Below are 7,481 nucleotides of genomic sequence, written 5' to 3'. Positions count from 1 at the left end.
GGCCCTCGTGTGGCCCCCTGACCTATCTCCTCCGCCTACTTATAGCCTTCGTCGCGAAACCCCCAGTACCGAGAGCCACGATACGGAAAACCTTCCAGAGACGCCGCCGCCGCCAATCCCATCTCGGGGGATTCAGGAGATCACCTCCGGCACCCTGCCGGAGAGGGGAATCATCTCCCGGAGGACTCTTCACCGCCATGGTCGCCTCCGGAGTGATGAGTGAGTAGTTCACCCCTGGACTATGGGTCAATAGCAGTAGCTAGATGGTCGTCTTCTCCTAATTGTGCTTCATTGTCGGATCTTGTGAGCTGCCTAACATGATCAAGATCATCTATCTGTAATGCTATATGTTGTGTTTGTTGGGATCCGATGGATAGAGAATACTATGCTATGTTGATTATCAATCTATTACCTATGTGTTGTTTATGATCTTGCATGCTCTCCGTTATTAGCAGAGGCTCTGGCCAAGTTTTTACTCTTAACTCCAAGAGGGAGTATTTATGCTCGATAGTGGGTTCATGCCTCCATTAAATCTGGGACAGTGACAGAAAGTTCTAAGGTTGTGGATGTGCTGTTGCCACTAGGGATAAAACATTGATGCTATGTTCGAGGATGTAGTTATTGATTACATTACGCACCATACTTAATGCAACTGTATGTTGTTTTCAACTTAATACTGGAAGGGGTTCGGATGATAACCTAAAGGTGGACTTTTTAGGCATAGATGCATGCTGGATAGCGGTCTATGTACTTTGTCGTAATGCCCAATTAAATCTCACAATACTCATCATATCATGTATGTGCATTGTCATGCCCTCTCTATTTGTCAATTGCCCAACTGTAATTTGTTCACCCAACATGCTATTTATCTTATGGGAGAGACACCTCTAGTGAACTGTGGACCCCGGTCCATTCTTTTAATCGAATACAATATACTGCAATACTTGTTCTACTGTTTTCTGCAAACAATCATCATCCACACTATACATCTAATACTTTGTTACAGCAAGCCGGTGAGAATGACAACCTCACTGTCACGTTGGGGCAAAGTAATTTGGTTGTGTTGTGCAGGTTCCACGTTGGCGCCGGAATCCCTGGTGTTGCGCCGCACTACATCTCACCGCCATCAACCTTCAACGTGCTTCTTGGCTCCTACTGGTTCGATAAACCTTGGTTTCTTACTGAGGGAAAACTTGCCGCTGTACGCATCACACCTTCCTCTTGGGGTTCCCAACGGACGCGCGCTGTACGCGTATCAGCGCGCAATCGTGATATGAACTGTCATACATGTGGTGGCAAGGGTCACTTCAAGAGATATTGTCCTAGCCGTAAAGTGATGATCATTAATGACAATCATGAGTATGAGACTGGAGATGATGCTGACCCGGATGCTCCAGAAGATGATGATTATGACAGTGATGGTGTAGATGCTTTTCCGTCTGAAGCTCGCACTATTGTTGTGTCACAGCGTGCTCTTAATGTGCAGCCAAGGCATCTACTCAGCGCTGCAATTTGTTCCAAACCAAGGCACTAGTTGGTCCTGATAAAGCTTTCAAGGTCATTATTGATGGTGGGAGTTGTCGCAATCTAGCAAGCAAGGAGTTATGTGCCAAGCTGAAACTAAAGTATCTACCGAACCCGCATCCATATTATATTCAGTGGTTGAGCGACAATCGTGAGATGAAAGTAAATCACATGGTGCGTGTTGATTTTGAGATTGGACCGTATAAGGATTCCATTAATTTTGATGTGGTTCCTATGATGGTGTGTCACCTACTATTGGGTCGGCCATGGCTCTGTGACCGTTCTGTGCAACACAATTGCCATGCCAATACATATCACTTGGAGTTCAAGGGCAAGACAATTAACTTGCAGCCTATGTCACCACAGCAAATTGTCAATGAATCTCGTCAGAAAGTTGAAGTGAACTTGGAGGATGCATCCATAGATAGGCGAGAGAATTCTAATGTCGTGAGTGATATAACTAAAAGTGAGAGAGTGAATTCCTTAGTTTTATTAGCCACCAAAGGGGATATGAGAGAATTTAGTGAGGATCCTATAGTTAGGCCTCTTGTGCTCATGTACAAGGGTGAGGTTTTGGTTTCTAACGACATGACCCCTATTTCTCTTGGTGTTTCTCTTGTTTTACAGGAATTTAGCGACATGTTTCCGGAGGAGGTGCCCGCAGGATTTCCACCATTGCGTGGTATTGAGCATCAAATTGACTTGATCTCCGACGCCTCGCTTCCCAATAGAGCGCCATATAGGACGAACCCCGAAGAGACGAAGGAGATATAGAAACAAGTGCAAGCGCTACTCGACAAAGGTTATATTCGCATAAGCCTAAATCCTTGTGATGTTCCTATTATTCTAGTTCCTACGAAAGATGGTACATGGTGCATGTGTGTAGATTGTAGAGCGGTAAACAACATTACTATTCGATATCGTCATCCTATTCCCTGTTTAGAGGATATGCTAGATGAATTGAGTGGTGCTGCTGTTTTCTCTAAAATTGATTTGCATAGTGGTTATCATCAAATTAGGATGAATGAGGGGGATGAATGGAAAACAGCCTTTAAAACAAAATTTGGTTTATATGAGTGGTTAGTAATGCCTTTTGGTTTAACTAATGCACCTAGCACTTTCATGAGACTGATGAACCATGTTTTGCGTAATTTTATTAGCAAGTTTCTGATTGTGTACTTTGATAACATATTAATCTACAGCCACAATGAATCTGATCATACTATACATATTATACATGTTTTGCAAGTGTTGTGTGATAATAAACTCTACGATAATCTTGAGAAGTGCATATTTGCAAAGATAAGGTCATATTTATGGGTTATGTTGTCTCTAAGCATGGAGTAGAAGTAGACGTGTCTAAAATTGAAGCAATTCAAAATTGACCTACTCCCATGAATGTGTGTCAAGTAAGAAGTTTTCATGGTCTTGATGGGTTTTATCGAAGTTTTGTGCCCAATTTTAGTACTATTGTCGCACCTTTGAATGAATTGACTAAAAAGGGTGTTGCATTTGAGTGGGGCGTCGCTCAAGATCATGCTTTTGATGAACTGAAAAGATTGTTAACTTCTGAACCGTTGCTTGCACTTCCTGATTTCAATAAGCAATTTGAGATTGAATGTGATGCTAGTGGTATTGGAATTGGTCGTGTGTTGATGCAAGAGGGTCGCCCAATTGCATATTTTTCTGAGAAACTTCCCGGTGCTAAGTTGAACTATCCTATATATGATAAAGAATTGTATGCTTTAATTAGAGTTCTTGAGGTTTGGCAACATTATTTGTGGCCAAAGGAATTTATCATACATTCTGATCATGAAGCTTTGAAATATCTGAAAGCTCAATCTAACTTTCATAGGCGTCTTGCTAAGTGGGTTGAGTTCATTGAGTCTTTTCCATACATTATTAAGCATAAGAAGGGAGAAGATAATATTGTTGCTGATGCTCTATCTAGGAAAAATATGCTATTAACTCAACTTGATGTTAAAATTCCTGGTTTAGAAGTACTATGTGATTTGTATGCCACTGATCATGATTTTGCTGAACCATATCGCTTGTGTGCTATTGGTAAAGCCTGGGAAAAATATCACATACATGATGGGTTCTTGTTTTGAGCTAACAAACTATGTGTTCCAGAATCATCTGTGCGTTTACTCTTATTGCATGAATCACATGCTGGAGGTTTGATGGGTCATTTTGGGCGTGAGTGAATTTTTTCATCAACAACTTATCAGGTCACCTCTAGTGAAACTATATTTTTATTCGGTCACATCTTATGTGCTTTTCTTGGAGCGTCTGTGTGTTTTTATTTTTGTTTGTGTTTGAATAAAATCGGATCCTAGCAATCCTTGTGTGGGAGAGAGACACGCTCCGCTTTTTCATATGAACACTGGTGTTCTTCGTTTTACTTTTAATGTTCATGACAAAAGTTGGAAGCTACATCACTTATTGTTATTTGGTTGGAAATAGAAAATGCTTCATATTGTCTTGAATAATTTGACACTTGGCAATTGTTTTGAGCTCTCAAGTAGATCATGTTTAAGCGCTTGCATCATGTAGTTTAAACCTATCAGTGGAGAACTACCGTAGAGCTTGTTGAAATTTGGTTTGCATGATTGGTCTCTCTAAGGTCTAGATATTTTCTGGTAAAAGTGTTTGAGCAACAAGGAAGACAGTGTAGAGTCTTATAATGCTTGCAATATGTTCTTATGTAAGTTTTGCTGTACCGGTTCATACTTGTGTTTGCTTCAAACAACCTTGCTAGCCAAAGCCTTGTACTGAGAGGGAATGCTTCTCGTGCATCCAAAACCTTGAGCCAAAACCTATGCCATTTGTGTCCACCATAACTACCTACTATGTGGTATTTTTCTGCCATTCCAAGTAAATTGCTTGCGTGCTACCTTTAAAAATTTCATTCCTTGTCTTTGCAATACATAGCTCATGGGAAAGTAGCCTAAAAACTATTGTAGTAATGAATATGTCGCTTATGTATCTTAGTTCTTATAAGTTGCTTGTTGAGCGGTAACCATGTTTCTGGGGACGCCATCAACTGTTACACTTTTGTTGAATATCATGTGAGTTGCTATGCATGTTCGTCTTGTCTGAAGTAAGGGTGATTTGCCATGAGTTGAATGGTATGAGTATGCATATTGTTAGAGAAGAACATTGGGCCGCCAACCAAAGCCATGTATCATGGTGGAAGTTTCAGCTTGGACATTAATCCTCAAATCTCTTATGAGAATATTATCTGTTGTTGAATGCTTAAACATTAAAGAGGAGTCCATTATCTGTTTTCTATGTTGTCCCGGTACGGATGTCCTCAACTTGAGATCTATCAAAAACGAGAAATCAAATGCGATCTATCTCCTTGGACCTTTGTACAGGTGGCATAGAGGTATCCCTTTGTGACACTTGGTTGAAACATATGTAATGCAATGATAATCCATGGAATTCCAAGCTAATTAGGACAAGGTGCGAGCACTATTGGTATTCGATGCATGAGGCTTGCAACTTATAGGATGTTTTATGCATAACACATATGAATTATTACTACCGTTGACAAAAAAATTTCCATGTTTTCAAAACAAAAGCTCTAGCACATGAGTCATCCCTGCTTCCCTCTGTGAAGGGCCTTTCCTTTACTTTATGTTGAGTCAGTTTACCTACTTCTTTCTATCTTAGAAGCAAACACTTGTGTCAACTGTGTGCATTGATTCCTACATACTTGCTTATTTGCACTCATCATATTACTTTGTGTTGACAATTATCCATGAGATATAGATGTTGAAGTTGAAAGCAACTGCTGAAACTTAAATCTTCCTTTGTGTTGCTTCAAAACCTTCTATTAAGAATTTATTGCTTTATGAGTTAACTCTTATGCAAGTTTTATTGATGCTTGTCTTGAAAGTACTATTCATGAAAAGTCTTTGCTATATGATTCAGTTGTTTAGTCATTGTCTTTACCATTGCTTTGAATCACTTCATTCATCTCATATGCTTTACAATAGTATTGATCAAGATTATGATAGTAGCATGTCACTTCAAAAATTATCCTTGTTATCGTTTACCTACTCGAGGGCGAGTAGGAACTAAGCTTGGGGATGCTTGATACGTCTCCAACGTATCTATAATTTCTGATGTTCCATGCTAGTTTTATGACAATACCTACATGTTTTGCTCACACTTTATAATGATTTTATGCATTTTCCGGGACTAACCTATTAACAAGATGCCGAAGCGGCAGTTCCTGTTTTCTGCTATTTTTGGTTCCAGAAAAGCCGTTCAGGAAATATTCTCAGAATTGGACGAAACAAAAGCCAAACCTTATATTTTACTGAGACGGACCCAGAACACCGAAGGAGAGACAAAGAGGAGGCCCACGGCCTCCAGACCATACTGGGGCGTGGCTAGGAGGGGGGCGCGCCGCCAGGTGGTGTGGGCCCCTCGGGACCCCTCCGGCGCCGCCCTTTCACCTATATATTCCTCGCGACGCGAAAACCCTATATCAATCATATTCCAGAAAGACTGCAGGGGCGCCGCCGCCATCGTGAAACCTAGTTTGTTCCGGCACGCCGCCAGGACGGGGAATTGCCCCCGGAGTCATCTCCATCGACTCTATCGCCATCTTCATTGCCGTTGCTGTCTCCTATGATGAGGAGGGAGTAGTTCTCCCCCGAGGCTGAGGGCTCTACCGGTAGCTATGTGGTTCATCTCTCTCTTCCATGTACTTCAATACAATGATGTCATGAGCTGCCTTACATGATTGAGATCCATATGATGAGCTTTGTAATCTAGATGTCGTTATGCTATTCAAGTGGATTTTACTTACGTGATCTCCGGAGACTCCTTGTCCCACGTGTGTAAAGGTGACAGTGTGTGCACGGTGTGGGTCGCTTAGGCTATATTTCACAGAATACTTGTTCACTGGGTTATGATTTGAGTTGGATGTCTCTATGAAATTGTGGTGTGTTAGTACCTGATACGTCTCCAACGTATCGATAATTTCTTATGTTCCATGCTCATTTTATGACAATACCTACATGTTTTGTTCACACTTTATGATGATTTTATGCATTTTCCGGAACTAACCTATTGACGAGATGCCGAAGTGCCAGTTCCTGTTTTCTGCTGTTTTTGGTTTCAGAAATCCTAGTAAGGAAATATTCTCGGAATTGGACAAAATCAACGCCCAGAATCTTAAAATTCCACGAAGCTTCCAGAACACCCGAGAGCCACCAGAGGGGGGCCACAGGGCCACCAGATGACAGGGCGGCGCGGCCCAGGGGGGGGCGCGCCCCCCTATGGTGTCACCACCTTGTCAGCCCTCCGACTCCGCCTCTTCGCCTATTTAAAGGTCCCTGACCTAAATCCTCGATACGAAAAAGCCATGGTACGAGAAACCTTCCAGAGCCGCCGCCATCGCGAAGCCAAGATCTGGGGGACAGGAGTCTCTGTTCCGGCACGCAGCCGGGACGGGGAAGTGCCCCCGGAAGGCATCTCCATCGACACCACCGCCATCTTCATCACCGCTGTTGTCTCCCATGAGGAGGGAGTAGTTCTCCATCGAGGCTAAGGGCTATACCGGTATCTATGTGGTTCATCTCTCCCTATGTACTTCAATACAATGATCTCATGAGCTGCCTTACATGATTGAGATCCATACGATGATGCTTGTAATCTAGATGTCGTTATGCTATTCAAGTGGATTTTACTTATGTGATCTCCGGAGACTCCTTGTCTCACGTGTGTAAAGGTGACAGTGTGTGCACCGTGTGGGTCTCTTAGGCTATATTTCACAGAATACTTATTCACTGTTATGAATAGCATAGTGAAGTGCTTATTTATATCCCTTTATGATTGCAATGTGCTTTGTATCACTATTAATCTATGTGCTACTCTAGTGATATTATTAAAGTACTCTATTCCTCCTTCATGATGTAATGGTGACAGTGTGTGCATCA

This window comes from Lolium perenne, chromosome 6 (assembly GCF_019359855.2).
Source record: "Lolium perenne isolate Kyuss_39 chromosome 6, Kyuss_2.0, whole genome shotgun sequence".
NCBI classification, from domain to species: Eukaryota; Viridiplantae; Streptophyta; class Magnoliopsida; order Poales; family Poaceae; genus Lolium; species Lolium perenne.
This window is presented reverse-complemented; position numbering follows the sequence as displayed.